The 19,739-nt window shown below is 32.9% G+C and overlaps 1 protein-coding gene and 1 non-coding gene across 2 annotated transcripts in view; one reads left to right on the top strand and one right to left on the bottom strand.

The window, feature by feature from the left end:
* Arhgap6 (Rho GTPase activating protein 6) overlaps positions 1 to 19,739 on the top strand; it is a 467,990-nt gene that overhangs the window by 17,414 nt on the left and 430,837 nt on the right. The window lies entirely within an intron of this gene.
* Positions 6,297 to 6,369, bottom strand: Trnaa-cgc (transfer RNA alanine (anticodon CGC)). Its single transcript has one exon. It is a non-coding gene; the product is annotated as a tRNA-Ala (tRNA).

Below are 19,739 nucleotides of genomic sequence, written 5' to 3'. Positions count from 1 at the left end.
TTATATGATATTCAGTAATCAAATACGTATGTTATAAAAGGTAAACGTAACAAAGTTTCTTTTAAAACTGAGTGGTGCTAGGACAGATATTCATAATGTTCTTTCATGGTAGCAATTTGTAGTTTAAATTACATATTCATGTTTGTCAAAAGTAATTTTAAACAAATGGAAGAAATGGATTTTTCTCAACAATGTTGTTCATTTGGTCTATATCATATCTTAGTTTCTTTCAATTATCATCTCTATCCTTTAGAGGTACAAATTGTTATTTTCCTGCTTGGTTGAATCCTAGTTACATATTTCCATTTGTCTATAGAATGTACCTACTTGCAGATTCAGTCATCACTTCAAATTCAAATGTTCAAAATATCAATGGTCCTTTCCCCCAAGAAAGGAAAATATAGATCAATGAGTAGACAAAACACAACTAACTCTTTATCTAAATTTTTCTACTTTCTTCTACAATAACTATTTTCACAGCATTGGAACCCTGAAAATGTATTTGGTTATTCCTTCTTTTTATGTTCTGTATTCAAATGACTCCAAAGACTTGTCTTTCTTTCAATGCAATGTCCATATTTAGCCTTTCACACTTTCCTTCTCTGCAGGAACCCTCATTCCTCATTCTGTGTCTTATATCTAGTTTATGGTTGATTGGCTCCCCTTATTGTAACCCATTCTCTCCTCTTCCTTAAAAACAAATATCATCATTTAATTTCCTGTTATGAATTTCCTGTCTGATCTGTCACTCAGACACCCCCGCTCGCCCATCCTTCCTTTAGTTCTCTTTCCTCTCCTGTTCCTCTTTTCTAACTCCACGCTGCTTCTTTGTACTCTTCAGAGATGGCATTCAAATCTCTTGCTCATCTTCTTGGCTCTAAAACTAATAAAAGAAAGCACTCAAGTACTTTATTTGAAAAGAGTTTTAGAGAAAAATAAATGTGATTTGTCTAATTCCTGAGAGCATGACTTAAAATAGAATGCTTTTCTAAGTAAATTTTGATAGCACCTTTGAAGTTGGTTAATTGAGAAGTGCTGGCAATCACAGAAGCCACTTATAGTATTTCTGGATCATGTTTCTCTTCTTTAGAGACGAATTAATTCTGCTCCCTCTCACCCAGGAAACTGCTGTGTATGAGATGTTTGGAGTATTGAGTAGGTTATATTTCTATCAGTGATAGCTAAAAACTTCAGACTTTTTCTTTTGGGGTATAATTCTATGACAAACACCAAAGTCCCCACTATGGAGTTCTGTTCTCCTTCATGATTATAGTCTTCCAAATATAACAGGATAAAACTACAATGTCTCCTTTCTACATTCTTTATTGTTGGAAGAAAGCTAGTGTGAAAAATAAGACTAAATACTATGAAGTATTGGGAATCAGAAGTTCTCATCCCAAAAAATGTATTTATCTTTTTATGTCCAGAATTTTTTTGTTATTGAGTGGACAGCTGGATGGTGGACCTATGAATGGGGCAGTGACTATAGATAACTACTTTTCTTCCCCAGTTATTATTGAAAAACCTCAAATGTGCTCTTTACAAAAGCAAAAGAGTGGGAAAAATGCAAAACCCCAATAATAACAGCAACAAAGACAAAAGGAAGGACTTGCTATAGGAGTATTCATTTGTTAAGTAGTGATAGTCATTATTCCCTCTCATTTTTAAAAAGTTATATACATATATTAATATACCACTGTGAATTTCACCTTTATGTATATTTATAAAGCACTATTTTAAAAAACTATAAATAACTAGAAGGATGACCAGTAGAGAAAAGGAAGAGGAATAGGAAGAGGGAGGAGGGGAGGGAAAAAAACACTGGGGACAGAAGTGGAGCAAGTTATATTCCATATATGTATGATAATTTCAAAATGAACTCCAATATTACATATAATTCCAATGCAGTAATAAAATCATTAAAACATTTTTATGATTTAATTCACATAGCATACAATTCACCAATTTAAAATTAGAACATTTTCTTCACTCCCAAAAGAAAGCCTGTATCCATTACCTAGTCATACCTCATTCTTCCTTCTTGCCCCTAGCTCCTGGCAACCGCAAATCTACTTTCTATTTTTATGGATCTGCCTCTTCTCAAACTTTCATATAAATGGAATCATATGACATGTAGTCTTTTGTGTCTGGCTTCTTTCAGTTGGATTAAAGTTTTTAAGGTTCATCTACATTGTACAATGTATCAGTACTTTATTCCTTTCTATGACTGATAAATATTTCATTTTATGGATATATCACTGTTTGTCCATTCATTAGCTGATGGACAGTGGGTTGTTTCCACTTTGGGGCTATTGTGAATAATGCTGGTATGAATACTCTCATACAAGTTTTTGCATGAACATGTTTTCAGTACTCCTGGGTATAGTATTTCCCCTATCCCTGTCTTGGAGGATACATTCCAAGTCCCCCAGTAAATGCCTGAAACCTTGGTTAGTAGTGAACCTATGATTTTTCCTATACATACATACCTATGATAAAGTTTGATTTATTCATTAGGAATAGTAAATGATTAACAATAATAACTAATAACCAAATAGAATAATTATAATAATATGTAGAGTAAAAGTTACACTATTATGCTCTCTCTCTCTCTCAAAATATCTTATTGTACTATAGATCTTAGTAATTTCTACATATGCTTTTCTCTTTCCTTTATATGAAGGTGAGAACTTTACCCTTTTTCAATTTAAAGGAAGCATTTTTTGTTTGTTTCTCTTTGTTATATCTGAATTTCCAGTATCACTACTTTTTCTCTTTGGAGCCATTATTAAGTAAAATAAGTATTCTTGAACAAAAGCACTATAGTACCCAATAGTTGTTTTGATAACCTAAATGACTACTAAGTGACTAATGGGTGAGTAGTTCATAAAGCATGAATATGCTGGGTGGGATAGAACAGGACAGTGAAAGATTTCTTCACATTACTGAGAATGGCACACAATTTAAAAAGTATGAATTATTTATTTCCATAGTTTTCCAGTTAATATTTTTTGACTTCAGTTGGTGCAGGTAATTTTAAATTGTGGATGGTAAAATTGTGGATATGAGTGACTACTGCATATAGCTAGGAATGGAAACTGAGCATACTGAGTTTTAACCAGTGTGTTTTAAACACTGAATGTTTAAATTTATTGCTTAGGCTTAATTTATTGCTTAGTTAATTTTGCTGGTAATATATCTTTTTTGCCTAAACGAAGTGTGAAGATGAGGCATGTTATAAATAAACATCTTAGCAGAGTTCTCCCAAAGCAATTCTGTAGGTATTTTGAAGCAACCGTCACAAAGTTGGAATAGGTGCCCAATATCTGTAGGTGAGTGTTTTGAAGTGCTGGTGTAAATGCTGCTGCTTGTTTCCAAGATGTACTGTATATATAAAAGACTAAATCTTATATTTAAAATTAAAAATATAGCATATTTCATATACTGGGTATTAGCATGCATATATAGGTGAAATGGAAAAGATGAAATAAACCCATGCCTGGGACTGAAAATAAATAAAAACAGAACATAGAGTTACAAACTATCATTAGTCTGTTGAGCAATGTAGAAAAAGTCTGAATCTTTGTTATTTTTCAAAATGCTATTTTTCCATAGGGAGTAAGCACATGATGAGAAAAAAAAATGAGAAAGCAACTGATGTTTCCAACCTTTTGCCAGATTGATATGATAGTAATTAAATGCAACTGAGCAGAAACAAGGTGGGCATGCTTATAATTTGCTTAAGCAGAATTCTTCCCTGGGGATTAAGATTCTTCAGCATAAAAGCATTTAAACAAGGAGAATAGTACCTTTTTGTTCCTCTCCTGAGTCTATTAAAACAAAAACATATATGTTTTTGAAATGTTCCTAAGATAGTTTGTGGAAATATATATAATATGTATATAAGTTTGTTCACATAATTAAATACATGCTTTTAAAATTTTACTTTTCTCTGAAGTTTGTCAATGTCTATATGACCAAATTTATTACATCACCTGTTCACCTAAAGTGATACATGTGGCACAACCTTCTTCAGACTGAGAGTGGCAGTTCAGCACATTGCAATGAAAAGGTCCTCTTCCTTCATAATTGTTGAGTCTGAGCTACTTGCCACAGTTGCTGGTATAGGAAATCCCAGGTTACTTGCTCTTTTTTGAAGTTCAAGATAAATATCTTTGGAAAACATTTTCTTCCATTTGGGTAATCTTTTTGGTCCCATAGATCCCTCAACTTCTATAAGAGGGAATAGATTTGATTATCCCCTTCTCTATTGAGTATCATCTTTCCAATTCATTGTCATTGTTTAATTGGGATGGGTGAGCTAATACAGGACAAATTGAAGGATGTGATAAAGGTCAAAGGAAGAGGTACCAATTTTTCTGTTTCTCTCAAGGCAGAATGTGGTTCTTATGCTGTTATCCTTGTGAAATCAATTAATTAAGACCATTTGTCCCATGGATAGTTCTTCTCCCTACACTTTCTCCCACTTACTAGTCAGGAGAAAAACTGATCAGTCAGTCCATCTATTAGCAGGATTTTTCCTTTAACATTCTTTGCCCCTGAATCAGTCCACAGCTTTGTGATGTGAAACTGCCTTAGCTTTCCTATAGCTTACCATTCTAATTAGATACTACACAGAAAGATTATAGAATAACATGCCAGTATTAAGTTTGGGGAAAAGGGTATGGGGGAATCTAACAATTCTGTCTAAGTTGAGAGAAAGGAGAATTGGGGATGGTTGGGAGAGATCCAAGAATATCTCATGGAAGGGAGGACCTTGAGCTGCCTCTGCAATAGATGGAATGTCCATGTATGATGTGGAGACACTTCAGGGTGCTGAGATTGGGGAAGAAACATGAGCAATGCCTCTGAGACAGAAGCCTAAACAACAGTTGCAAGGAAGACATCTTAATCACTGTCTATGAGCAGTTACCATCAGTCCTAGATATAAGATAAAGCAGTGAGAGCAGAGAACATGTGGTGTAGGTTTGAGTAAACCCTATATTTTTCTAATATATCCTGGTTTGCCCCTTTGTACACTTTAGAGTGGAAGAGCCTTTAAAGTGAAGGCAGCACTATTCTTCAGTAGGCTTGCCTTGATGTATTCGATTTTAAAATCACCATAACTTCCAGAAGCAAAACAAAGTAAAGATGAACACCAATTCTAGTGTCAGGGAACTTTCCTCCTTCAACTCATTGAAAAAAAATGAGTATTTTCTGGGTTTTGCTTTTTTTTCAAATGAGGAACAAAATCTGGAGCCTAAAAATAAGACAAATGCCAAGTTTGTGTGTTCTTGAGCAACAAATATGGAATCAACAGCCAGATCAGAGAACAGTGAGGAGAATTAGGGAGTGGAATTTTCATTCTCCCCACCCCTGGTGTTGCTCTTACAACTACTTTAGGTTTGATTTTAAAACTAAAGAATCAAAGATGATCAAAAGTTATTACTGCAAGCAAATATGTTGAATAAATAGTGGAGAGGTAATTCATTCTTTATTAACATCAGCAGTCACCCAAATATGTTGTTTTCTGGCATAAAATCATAGCTGTGGAATGACCTTCTTACTAAAAATCACTTAAATTTTAATAAAAATTAACTTAAAAAGAAGGCTTTAAATTGTTAAGTATGATTCTCATCTACTTTTTAAAATTCAATGTGACCTGGGACATGGGGCTTGGGAACTGATTGGGGTTCAGAACTAGAACCAGGTTGATGACGATCTCTCTCTCTGTAGTCATCATTGTTGTTGTTGTCGTCGTCCTCCTCCTCCTCCTCTTCTTCTTCTTCTTTTCTTTCTCTCTCTCTCTCTTATACACACACAAACACATCATCAATTATATGACAAAAGCAAAGTCCTATGAAAGTCTGTTACTAAGCCACAGTAGAGTTGTCTCATCCAGGAGGAATGTTTGAAAACTTTTTTGTCCTCTTTTCATAATCTGCCCCAATGTCCTTTTTGTTTAAGACTTCTGTTCCCTTCTACTCCTGCTGACTTGCCATTTTTTGCCCATTCACATTCCTTACACTCTGGATTTCCATTTATAATTTTTGGCAGTCACAAATCCCTCTAGATGAGAATGTCAATTCAAGCTTCCTGAGTCCTCTGATTTTCATATTATAAATTATAAACTTTATTATAGTTTAATATAAACTATATTATAGTTAAATTATAAACTTTCTCATTTATAAGTGTGGAATCCTCTGCAATCTACCATTTATCTGAAAATGATGTTCATTATCCATTAGATCTTATTTGTTTTTTGTTTGTTTGTTTGGGTTTTTTTTTTTTTGGGGGGGGGGTACTGGGACTTGAACCCAGGGCCTTGTGCTTGCGAGGCAAGCACTCTACCAACTGAGCTATATCCCCATCCCCCTTATTTGTTTTAATATAAAAATTTAGCAATTTGACCTCTCTTTTTCTCAGTAGCTAATAAATTTGGAAATTTATGATTTTGTAATGAATAAGTAGTCTTGTTGCTGCATATGCTTTCTTTTATCAGCTAGAAATTCCTGTTTTCTTCTTTTGGTTTGGGGATTAAAACTTGAATTTAATATGAGAGTATAATTTGGCCCTGGTTTCTGTGTATGCTTGCTAACTCCTTGTTCTCAGGATGGATGCCAGGAAAAATTACTGTTGCAAGTAAAAACAAAGATTTTAACATAGGGTATAGGATGAGTTTTAGATGACAATTATCCCTAAAATGTCTAAATAGTTCAGTCAAATTAGTTTTGTGTCATGTGGACAGCTCATCCTAAAGTTTAGTTATTTGCACACAGAGCCTGAAATCTATTTCAGGTTTCAATTTTTAATGCATGCTGACTTGAAGACAATTTTCAAAGATATAGGTCAGGCAAATTTACCTCAGACTGCTAAACATATATTGCTTCTATCTACATTTTTCAGCATCATCCTTGCTCTTTCTTTACCATTTTCTTCAGTCCAGCCATAAATCTTACTTGAAGCTTATTTTAGACTAGAGTATATATTCCTAGATAGAAAATCACTAAGAGCAACCTCTTCTATCCCACTTTTGTTCCTTCTGGTGATACTGGTTGCACTTTGCTAACAAGTAGTACCCCCACCACTGAATAACACACTTTGGTTATTAGTTGTCTCTATCTGCCTAAGCATCTGGTTTGCTTCCTAATGGATTTAGACTTCTCTTGATGTCATTAAAATGTTGCATTCTTTTAGCTCTGACCATATTGTTTTGAAATGAAAACCAACCTATTAATATTTATAAACATCCTTTATCAAAAGGACATTTCCTCTATTGGGAGAAATTCATCACTATTTACATGTGAAACTGCTTAAAAATTAACTTCAGAGAGATCCAAAAGAATCATTTTCATTTGAACTACCTAATCACTGGTAATGTAAAAGATTTTAAAATGTCAAAAAACACATTATCAAACTTTGCTTTTATTATGGCTAACTCTTCAGAAGAAAGGTAAAATCAATTACTAAAACAATTAATTAAGCCTGGGAAGAAGTTAGGAAACAGAAATCTTTTTAAACTCAGTAAAGTGACTTTGAACTTTTCATATAGACACACTTAAGTTTAAACACTATGATTAAGAGCCAGTTTTATCTTTGGTTTTCATTAATGCAATACACTTGAGTAGGAGTTCAAATAATTAGGCTAATGTTTTTTGCTCCCATTCATGATTAGAGTAATAATACAAATAGAATGAAAGTAAAAGTGAAATTTAGAATATTTTATAAAAAATTTCATAAGTTGTTAATTGATGTAGACCCACAGACTCTTGGAAAATGGCAAGATTTTATGTCAGATAGTATCATTATTGCCTTTTGCCAAATTTTAATGGAATTGCCCTTCACATCATCTTAGCCATTTCAATCCTACATTTTAGGTCTGCTGCTAGTATTTAGGCCATGAGAAAATGTATGATATGCTGAGTATTGAGAACTGTGCAACAAGGGTCTTTTCTTTTATAGTTCTTCTAAAACAATAACAATCACAAACCAAAAAAACAAAAATCCCTCTTGCCAGGCACATTGGTGCTTGCCTGTAATTCAAGTGACTCATGAGGCTGAGGCCGGAGAACCACAAGTTCAAGACCAGCTTCAGCAACTTAAAGAGGCTGTAAGCGAATTAGTGAGAAATAAAAATAAAAAATAAAAAGGGCTGGGGATGGGGCTCAGTGGTAAAGTGCCCTTGGGTTAAATCCCCAATACTCTCCCTCCTCAAAAAACAATAAAACCTCTATCTTGCAATTTCAAATTGCTCATTCATTGATAGATTATCTTTAACCTTTGGATAAAAATTTTTTCATGTAAATTTAAAGCTTATAAATTATGAATAAAACTCTACCTGGAATAAAAAAAATGTTGAAAGGTAATTAAACTTGGCCTGCAATTGTGACTCAGTGGTAGAGCACTTGCCTAGCATGTATAAGGCACTGGGTTCGATCCTCAGCACCACATAAAAATAATTAAAGGTGTTGTGTCCATCTACAACTAAAAAAAAATATAAAAAGTAATTAAACTTAATGTAATAGACCCTTTTAGTTTCACTTGTTACAAAGTGAAATTGTATAAATATTGTATCAAATTGTCCATTGCTTAAAATTTGTTACAACATGTTTGGTTGACTGAAGTTATTGTTAAATTTGACCTGATCAAAATTTTGGGTTTCGTATCTCACAGTTACCAGTGAACTCTTGATAACAAGTTTTGCTTTTCTTGTCATAGCAAGAATTCTGCCATAAAGAAGAATAATATTATGGCATTTGCAAATAAATGGATGGAATTGGAGAATATCATGCTAAGTGAAATAAGCCAAGTCCAAAAAACCAAAGGCCAAATGTTTTCCCTGATAAGTGGAGAATGATATATAATGGGGATTGGGGGGTGGGGAAGGAGAGAAGAATGGGGGAACTTTAGAATATGTAGAAGAAAATGAGAGGGAGGCAGGTATGAAAAATGGTGGAATGAGACAGACATCATTACCCTATATATATGTATGATTACACGAATGGTATGAATCTACATTGTGTACAATCATAGAAATGAAATGATATACCCCATTTGTGTACAATGAATTAAAATGCAGTCTGTAAAAACTTAAAAGCTAAATTAAAAAAAATAAAAAGAATTCTGAAAGATGGTAGCTTTTATCTAGCACCAGCTATTTCATATGATTTAGTTCTTCTAGTTTCAGGTTGTACTGAGAAATGACCATGCCCAAAAAAAGTCTGATTTGATGATGGAGACAAGAGCCTCTTATTAATTTCACATTTCCTATGAGAAATAAACATACAAAGCAGGTATCAACAAACGGAGTTTAAGTGAACTCCAACATGTTATTGCACCATGTAGCATGGTTAAGTAGTAGAACATCTGTGAATTGAGAAAAACGCATATTGTGGGGTGGTGCCGAGAAGGATCCACCTTGGAGGGTCACAGGAAACCCATGGCCAGGTACTTTGGAAAAGGGTGTGGAGAAGGAATTGGGGAGGTTAGAGAGAGTGGGGGGAGGGAGAGAGAGCACATATGTTTAAAGAAATAGTACTCATAGGTGAGCTTATAACTATTTCTGCAAAGGGGATTGTGGTATTTGGACAAGGAAGATGTACTGGCAGTATTACAGAAGAGGGCCCCTATTTCAAAACTGGGCATGTTTTTCTAGGTGACCATAGCTATCACCAGCAATGTAGAGACAATGTAGTGTGCTCCAGGGCTCAGACCCTAGTGATTTTTTTAGAGAAGAGTTTCAGAAAGATGTGGGGCAGAAAGGGGAAGAAACTACACAAGAATACAATATTGGGTGTTGTTGCAGGCATATCCTGTTCCCACCGTTGCTCAGAGTTTGTTTCACTATGAAGCAAAGACTCTGGGCTTTTATACTCCCATAACAGTCAATGCCTATGTGTTTTAGTCACTACTGGCTTGAATGAGCTGGCTTCAGCACCCTAGGGGACAGATGTGCTAGTAGCAAGACATTCAAAAGCCAAGGAGTGGGCAAACAGCTGGTAAAAGGGATCCTTAGGGTCCCAGCAGTACCATAAGTGGGTACAAGCAATACCGGCTACAGTATGATTCAAACTATGTGTGGTCATACATCCACTTCAATACATGTTTTTTTGAAAATTGAAAGATTTTTTTTTAATTTGACAGTATAGCAGCTCAGTTCCTGCTGTGACTTAATGTCCCAGACATAAATACAAATTATATTAAATTCTTTACACCATGATCATTTATGAGAATTCATGGGAGTTGGAACTAGATTAATTAAAAATGCAATTTTCTAGAGGAAAATAAAGAAGAGAACAAACATTTCCAAGTCTCTAACCTACAGGATTAATGTTCAAATTCAAATTGAAGTCTTGCAAATAGGAATAGTTCTTTGTCCCCTAAGGCAGACTTTAATAAAAGCATAGAAATAGTAATCCCAAAGGCTTTCTAACAGCAGGACAGTATGTTGTTACTTATTATTTAGAAATGAAATATGCCCTTCCAATTGTCATCACTCTAAAACACACTTCAATAGTTGATTGGGCATAAACCAGAAGAAAACCCTTTTCTTTTACTTTTATGTCCTCAATATCTTTGCAATGAAACATAGGTGTTATCTAATCTGTGTTCAACAACAAATGTTTGCCTGTTTTAAGCATTTCCAAACTTCAGTAATAGTAGGTTGGTACAGTTCTTAATTTTCAGGTATTTTATTAAATATTATATTTTTATCTCTTACCATTAGATCATTAGGAGGAGAATATCTATATTATATTTATGACAACTGTACTCATTTTCACGTTTTAAAACAGTGTTAGGCAGTTCAGTGGCTTCTTTCCTTGTTATTTCATTCTATCCTTTTAATAAGCCTACAAATACATTATATATTTCAATTTTAGAGATGAGGAAATGGGCCAAATAAAATGGTGATGTTATGTGCACTAGTACTGCATAGCTAATCAAAGGGAACTCTGGGATCCACACTTTCATTTATCTAACTTCAAAGCTTTGTTAAGAGTATTTTGTCTTATTGCCAAAGGAAGTGTGTCATTAATGCAAGTAAGAATATTTTTCCTAAGTAATTGATTATTCTCAATTCCTAACTCCTCCTGTACCCATCCAGATAGATGACAACAACTATGCATTCATCTGCCTTTCCATCCATTTATACATCCATATTTTTGTCTTCTCACTTATCACCAGTTCAAATATTAAATGTTTATTGAGCACTTAATGCATGTCAACCATCATGCCAATTGCATAAGCAGTAGGAATATAGTTGTGAAAAGAAGAGACAAGGTCCCTGCCCTCATAGGGGTTACATTCTCTTTGCACATGCCTGAACCATGCAGAGGATGAATTTTATTACATATATATGAATTAAATATATAAATATTTAATTTTCTATTTATGTACATATGCATGTATCCACAAATAAAAATACATAAATATATACACAAATAAAATATTTGTTTTACAGTACATTTTTCTCAATCATATACCAAAAGATTTTCACCTATCATTTGTTATTTGAAGAGAAGAGAAACTGGCCATGGGTATTTAATATACTTGACCTTTAGGCTAAATAGACACACCCACTGGTTGGGTGAACCTTGAATTCTTTTCAGAGGACTTTGCTGGTGACTTGGAAGTGCCATGTGGCTATTGGGAGAAGTTTGATTTTGATAGTAGTTACCAGTTAAGCTTTACATATTTTTTCTTTCAGATGTCTGGCTGATTCTCAAAAATCTCCTTTAAGAATTATATTTTGTAAGTTAAGAGCTGAAGCTATTATTAGCTGTGTGCTTGTGGTTGCAACATGAGGTCAGGTTTGGCAGGGAACTCTTCAGGGTTGTGCAAAGGCCAGCCTCAGCCCAGCCCTCCTGCTGCCACTAGGTACCTTGGGGAGCAGCTGATTCCTGGTTACAGAAGGAAGGACTTTGCTTTCTGATTTGTGGGAGTGTGGGAATGCTGCCTTAAGGAGTTAGGAGTGACTTGTAGTAAAAATTTATTCAGCATTCTGTCCTAATGAAAAAATATATTCATATAATATTCATATTCTTGATTACTTTATTAGGCCAGCAATAACGTCATTCATCATTTTACTCCCATTTCCAAGTGCAATGCTTAGTATGAATAATAATTATAAATACTGAATGAGTGAATGAGTAAAAATGGTAACAAAAAACAAGTTTAGAAATATTCAAGAAATATGTTACATTTAAGAATAGAAGTTGGTACTCAAAGAATATCTCTAGGTCCAGTCCTTCCAAATTATGGCAAATATCCTAAGTGAGGTACCATATTCATGCTTGGCAGTGTTGGAATAAATACAGAGTTGTCTGAACCAGAGGAAATTATGCAACTGTGATGTCATGGGGTTCTCTGTTGTGAAGACCATCAAAGGGAATAGCAGAAAGAATTGGAGGTGGAGGAAAGTAGTGAAGACCTCTCTTTTCCTAGCACTCTCTTGGAATGAACTAGGAAATTTTGTAGAGATGTATAGTGACATCAGACCTTCAAAATGTGCCCTTCAACTCATGTACACACACACACACACCTGAAGTATCAGGATTATTTTGTGACAGTAATAACTAAACACCTATTGTAGGCACATGACCAAAAATAGATATAGTTGGAAGTGATGGAATGATGAGTCCACAAATTATCTGCTAATAGGAAACCAGCAAATATTTATAGTCCTGTGAAATATTTAAACAGGGAGAAAATTATTCCAACTTTGCCAAACTATTCTAATATGGAAAAGGCTCCAAACTAGGGTAGAGGAGTTGATTTGTTTATTGCCTGCTTGCTTTGATTATAGCAAATTTTTGGAGGCAGTCATGGGGAAAATGGTTATCATTTTTTCAATTCACAGTAGTAATTAAACTTGTGTATGGTTACAATCATTTTATGCTCCAATGATCCAGCTTGCTTTAGAGTATCAAAGAAATACTGTCTTGCTTCCATTTGTACAGATGCAAAATATACAAAGAATGTAACTATTTTTAAAGGAAGCTTTTGTAAAACTAGAGCAGTAAAGCTTTCAATAAGGATTCCTTTAAGTCCTCAACAGTAGATAATAATGCAATTGCCTTTTTACAGATTCTCTTGTATCTTTACTGAATCATAAGATGATGCTGGGAAAGAGTTGCTTTTCAAATGCGAGAGTAATATAATTTTCTCTGTACCTCTCAAATAGTCTGTGAAACCATTTTGTGATTTCTATTTTAAAAGCTTAGCCATGACAGCATAATCATAAATGTTCTTCCCCATGTCAAACATTTTAGATGACAGTCAGATACACCTAGTACATTTTGTTTTCTTCTAAAATCTTTAATATTACACAAGCTAGCCCTTTATAAAGATGTAGCTTAATAAGCAATTGGATAGTCAAGTGATTCATTGCAAATAAAATTCCTCACCTTTTTTCACTTTTTTCTCAAATTTATAGTGACAATTGGTACACTTTTATATTGTATTGTTAATGAATGTTTACCTCTAAAGGGACAAATAGACACAAAAGGCAGTGAGTTGATTGGGCAATTAATAATTAGAATATGAATTGTGTGGAAGTGGTAGCTTTATTATGATTGATACATGCTACCTTATGGCAAAAAGTTTGAAAATGCCACAGTCTCCACGTCCACAAGGGAAATGTTTTCTATGATAAGAAAAGCAGTCATTTAATAAGAGATTATTACTTCACAGTTCAAGCACTGAATGAATTAGATTAGTAACTTTATTTTGCCCTCTGTTTAATTTTATGTAAATAACATTAATCCTCTTTATTGATGAGGAAACTGAGGCCCAGAGATTAGATATTATGCTTAAAAGTCACAAAATCAGTAAGGACAGAATCAAGAACTGAAGCCAGGCATGGCTAATCACTTTGATCCAATTCCACTGTTGTTCCTACTGTTATTATTCATTAAAACTGGGAGAAATATAATAAAAAGGACAATTTATTGTGATCTGCGTACTTATGTATTGATGACTAAAGTTATCTTTGTATATTTTTATAAAGCTCTGTAAGCAGTAGTATTTGATAGGTATCATCCTGCAACATCTTTTCGTTTTGTTCATTGTAGTTCTGATTATCCATTTTAACTGTTATGTAGTGTTCTATGTTATGAGTGTATTTATCAATCCCTTATCTAATTTCCTATTGATAACAGGATATTCTTCAAATTTTTCTTGGTTATTCTTCAACATTTATTCTTTTATATATAAATTGTATGACATACTTACCAAGTTACTAAGCATTCATGTTGGAATTTTGTTTGGAATTACTTGCAATTTATATATTACTTTAGGAAAATTGATTTTTATATGATACTGAGTCTTTTTATCATGAAATGGTAGATCTCTCCATTCACTAAAGTTTTATGTCTTAGGAATATTTTAAAATTTTCTCAAAATTCTATACACTGACTTTATTATGTGTATTTCTAGGAACTTTGGAGTTATCATCAATTTTTTGATATGATATCTTTTCTTCCTAAATTCTTATTACTGTTATACAGTAAGGCTGTTGATTTTTTGTTGATCTTTATTAAGCTACCTTGCCGAATTCTCTTACTTGTTCTAATAGTTTTTCTATAAATGATTCAGATTTTCTATAGAAGATCATCATTTCTTTACCATTATGGGCTGATTTATCTTTTCCTTTCTAGTTCTCATGTCTTGTAACTCCTTGAATTTTGTTTTGTTTAAATTGATTACCTCCTTCAGAAAAGTCTGGTGTGAAAATGGTGATCTAATATCTTATCTTAGGTTTTAAATTATTTTTATTAAGTTCAACATTAAAGGTGCTTTAATTTTGGTTTGCGAAGTGTTTTAAAAATAATGAATGAGTGATGAACTTTTTTGAACACCATGAGACTGTGATATGGTTTTTAGGTTTAATTTACTAAAGTGATTTGTTATGTGATTTGGATTTTTAGTTTTTTACCATTAAACTATCCTTTTTTGTTTTTTATTTGTGTATTACAATTATACATAATAGTGAAATTCATTGTGACATATTCATAAATGCACTTAACATAATTTGAAGAATTTCATTCCTCGGTGTCTGCTTTTCCCTTCTCTCCCCCAATCTGTTTCCTTTACTCTTACTGTGTCCCTTCTATTTGTATTTTAATCATTGCATTCTAATTTTACATAAAAGTTGGATTCACTGTTATGTATTTATACATGGACACAGCATAATTTGGTTGATTTCATTCCCCAGTACCTCTTCCTCTCCTCTTCTCCTTCCTTCCCAATCCCCTTTCTCTACTTTATTTTCATGAGATTTCTTTTGAGGGGCATTTTCATTGCTGCATTTTAATTATACATAATAGTGGGATTCATTGTTACATATTCATATGTGTACAGAATATAGCAATATAATTTGGCTAATATAATTCCTCCGTATTTACCCTTTCCTTCCATTCCTTCTTCTATTCCAGTCCCTTTCTTCTATTCTACTGGTCTCCCTTTGATTTTCATGAAATCCACTGTCTCCTTTCTTTTCCTTTTTCCTCTCTAACTTGCACATATGAGAGATAACATTCAACCCTTCACTTTCTTAGTCTGGCTTATTTCACATAGCATGATGTTCCACAGTTCCATCTACTTTCCTGTATTCCATTTATTGGTTGGGGTATTTGGGTTTTTGAATATTCTAGATAGTGATCCCCTATCAGAAGAGTAGTTGGGAAATACTTTTTCCTATCCATTAGACTCTTTATTCGTGCTCTTATTCCCTTTGCTGTGCAGAAGTTTTTAAATTTGATACTATTCCACTTATTAATTATTGGTTTTATTTCTTGAACTTTAGGATTCTTATTAAGAAAGTTGATGGCATTGCCTGTATGTTGGAGTATTGACCATACGTTTGCTCCTAGTGATTGCAGTTTTTGGTCTAATTCCCATGTCTTTGATCCACTTTGAGTGAACTTTTGTGCAGAGTGAGAGGTAGAGATCTAATTATATTTTACATATTAATATTCAGCTTTCCCAACACTACTTGTTAAAAGGCTATCTTTTCCCAATGTACATTTTGGGTAACTTTGTCAAGGATCAGATGACTGTATCTATGTGTATTTGTCCCTATGTCTCCTATTCAACCAGTCTTCCTGTCTGTCTGTATGCTAATACCATGATGTTTTTGTTACTATATCTTTGTAGTATAATTTGAGATCAGGATTGTTATGTCTCCAGCATTGCTCTTATTGTTCAGAATTGCTTTGGCTATTCTGGGTCTTTCATTCTTCCATATGATTTTGAGGACTGTTTCTTTTCTAGTTCAGTGAAGAATGTCATTGGTATTTTGATGGAGATTGCAATTGAATCTGTAGATGATTTTGGTAATATGGCCATTTTGTCAATATTAAGCCTGCCTATCCAAGAACATGGGAGATCTTTGCATCTTCTAATGTCTTCTTAAAATTTTTTCTTCAGTATTCTATGATATTCAGTGCAAAGGACTATAAACTCCTTGGTTAGATTTGTTCCTAGGTATTTTATTTTGGGGGGTGGTACTATTGTGAATGGAATTTTTTTCCTGATTCCGTTGGAAATCAGGATTCATGGATTCATTAGTGGTATATGGAAGAGCTATTGATTTTTATGTGTTGATCTTGTATCTTGCTAATTTACTTAATCTGTTCATGAGCTCTAGAAGTCTTCTGGTAGAATTTTTGGGTCTTATGACTATAGGATCATATCATCTGTACAGATATAATTTGACTTCTTTATCTCTTTGAATCCTTTTATTTTCCTTCTCTTATCTAATTGCTCTGCTAGAATTTCATATACTCTATTAAATAGGAGTGGTGAGAGTAGACATTCTTGTCTTGTTCCTAATTTTAGATATCCTTGTATTCTCAATATGCATGATAGATGAAAAATAATCTACTATATTTTCTTTCAGACTTTGGCATATAGATTAATTGTCAGGTAGGTCTCCAATTTTAATTTTTCACATATCAATTTGCAACCAGTGTAACTTCACATGATGTACAACCACAAGAATGGGATCAAAATTTGAAGGGGTTTCAGTCCATGTATGTATAATATGTCAAAATATACTCTACTATCATGTGTATGTAAAAACAGCAAACAAATAAATTTAAAAAGTTTTTGGATGGCTATTTGTTTTGGTTTTATGTTTCCTTGTGAAAAATTTTTACAATTTATATAATCAAAGATTTAAAATTTAGTGCATTACATTCATATTATTTTTTCATAATTTAAAATTCTAACTGCATTTGCATTTTTACATTCTTGTTATTGTGCCTATGTGTTTTTTCTTTGTATAGCTTATATAAGATTTGCTCCATTTTGCTAGTTTATTTTTTAGTATAAAATTAACTTTTGATTTTGCTTGTTTCATTATACATTGTTTTCTATTTCATAATTTCTGACTTTTTATCATATTTTACTTTTTCATGGAGTTTATTTATTCATAAAAATATGTTGAGAATTTAACATAGGTCAAAAACAATTTAAATGTTTTTCATTCAGTTAGTACACAACTTCAAGTGTGATTATAAATTGCATACTTCAAGGTTCAATGATATTTTTGCAATTTATTCAATAAATATTAGATGAAGCAATAGGTTTCTCTAGCTTACAAATTAATATTTTTCCTGGGTCTTTGATAAATTCTTCATTTTGTTTCCATGATCTTTATCGAATATCTATTCTGAAAAACATGGTATAGAGTCACTGAGAGAATGCAGAATATTTTTGATGGAAAGTCAAAAATTTAATCCACCTATGTATTTTAAGGCTAATATTTTATATTTGTGCCTGCTAATTTATGCTAATTAGTACATGTGGAAGATACTTTAATAATCTTTTCTTGAATCCTGTCCTGGAACAACATGAAATGCAGCCACCCTCTAGTCCGCCATCTTGAAACGCCTCTTTAATAATCTTTTATATTAACCAACTCCTCTGATCAAGGATCAAATGTATTGATTTTTCCCAATCCCTCCTTTTGTAGATTTATCAATTGAAGTAATCAGCCATTTTTGTGACATAGCAGGTTCTAGGATACAACAATTCTCATCATTCTCATTTTTGATGGTTCTATTCCCTTCACCCACCTACACATTTCCTCCCAGGGGTGATGATTATTTATTTGAATATTCATTATGTTTCTTTGGCACATAGATTGTTTCTATGTATAGTTGATTTGTTCTATTAAAGTTTTTAAATTCTTGTGCTTGCTTTTTCTTAATCTCTGTACTAGTCAATAAAGTTTTCTTCCATGATAACAAAATGCTATACATTAACACAGGGATAATAAAGGTAAAAAATTATGATTTCAGACTCAAGGGCATTTGATACTCCTGTTAGTACTTATTTTTCATTGATAAATACATGTTCAGTTTTCTTTGTCCCATGCCATTCCCCAGAATTCACATTTCTCCATACTGAAATAAATCCTGTAATAGTTCTTTTAGTGAGGGCCCACAGGGGTAATACACACTTGATATTTTATGTTTTATAAGTCAATATTTTGCCCTCACTGTTGTAGCATAGTCTAGCTGGGAATAAAATTCTATATTGATTGTTATTTTTCCTCAACACTTCAAATGTACTTTTCCAGATTCTTCTACCATCTTTTGTTGCTCATCAGAAATTGGCTCTGAATCTGATAGTCATTTCTTTTTAGGTGAAGATATCTTTTATCTCTGCTAGATTTTAAGACTGATATTTTGAAATTTTACTAAAATTTGTTAATTTTTTCTAGGTGTGGGATGTATTTGTATTTATGTGGATGATTACTCATAGGACACTGAACTGAAGGTTCTCATTTATCTCTAATTCTGAAAAACTTTTGGATATGTATGTCCAAATAATTCTTTTCATTTAAAAAATTCTAGAATAAGAAACTTTAAATCTCAAACAAGTCTTTGAAGTTGAAGTGTGTCAAACCCTATGCACTGATTCTTAAAATTTCTTTCACAATTTTGAATTTTTCTCTTTGCTGACATCTGAGTAAATTTATTGGCACCCAAATCTAAGTTACTAAATCATATTTCAGGTGCTTCGAATCTGAAAATTATTCTATACTTTGAGTTTTTAATTATAAGGACTGCTTTTTTAAAGTTTTACTTTATTTCATTTTATATTCATTTCCTCTTATCTCATTTTTGCCTGGTTTTATGTCATAATTTGTTCTATTTTTGTAGATGTGATTTCATAATTTATTTTGCTGAACATTTCAATCATATTATTTTAAAGTCTTTGTCAAGCTATTTTCAAATTATTTTCACCATATTAATTTCTGAACATTGATGTCAGTTGCTGTCTTTTTTTAGAGTTTTTATTAGTGCAGTATAGTTAAACATAATATTGAGGTTCCTTTTGACATAATCATACATGAAATTTAATTTGACACACTTCAGTCTCAGTACTTCTCTTTCTTCCCTTCCTCCCTTTCATTGTTTTCCTTCTTCCCTTCCTCTACTCTACTGGATGTTGTCCTATTTTTTGTGGTCATTTAAAATTAATGTATTATGAATATACATGTAAGTGAATTCACTGTGGTATATTCATATATGTTCATAGGAAAGTTTGATCAGTTCATTCCACTATTCTTCCTTTTTCTTATCCCTCTTCTCTCCACTATATTCCCTCCTGTATTCCACTGATCTCCCTTCCCTTTTCATGGGATGTCTCATTCTTTTTCCCCTTATTTTTGTATAGCTTATACATTTGAGAGAAAACATTTATCCTTTGAATTTATGAGTCAGACA

This window comes from Sciurus carolinensis, chromosome X, assembly GCF_902686445.1.
Source record: "Sciurus carolinensis chromosome X, mSciCar1.2, whole genome shotgun sequence".
Taxonomy (NCBI): domain Eukaryota; kingdom Metazoa; phylum Chordata; class Mammalia; order Rodentia; family Sciuridae; genus Sciurus; species Sciurus carolinensis.
The sequence above is the reverse complement of the archived record's forward strand: the minus strand, read 5'-3'. Positions and strand labels throughout refer to the sequence as shown.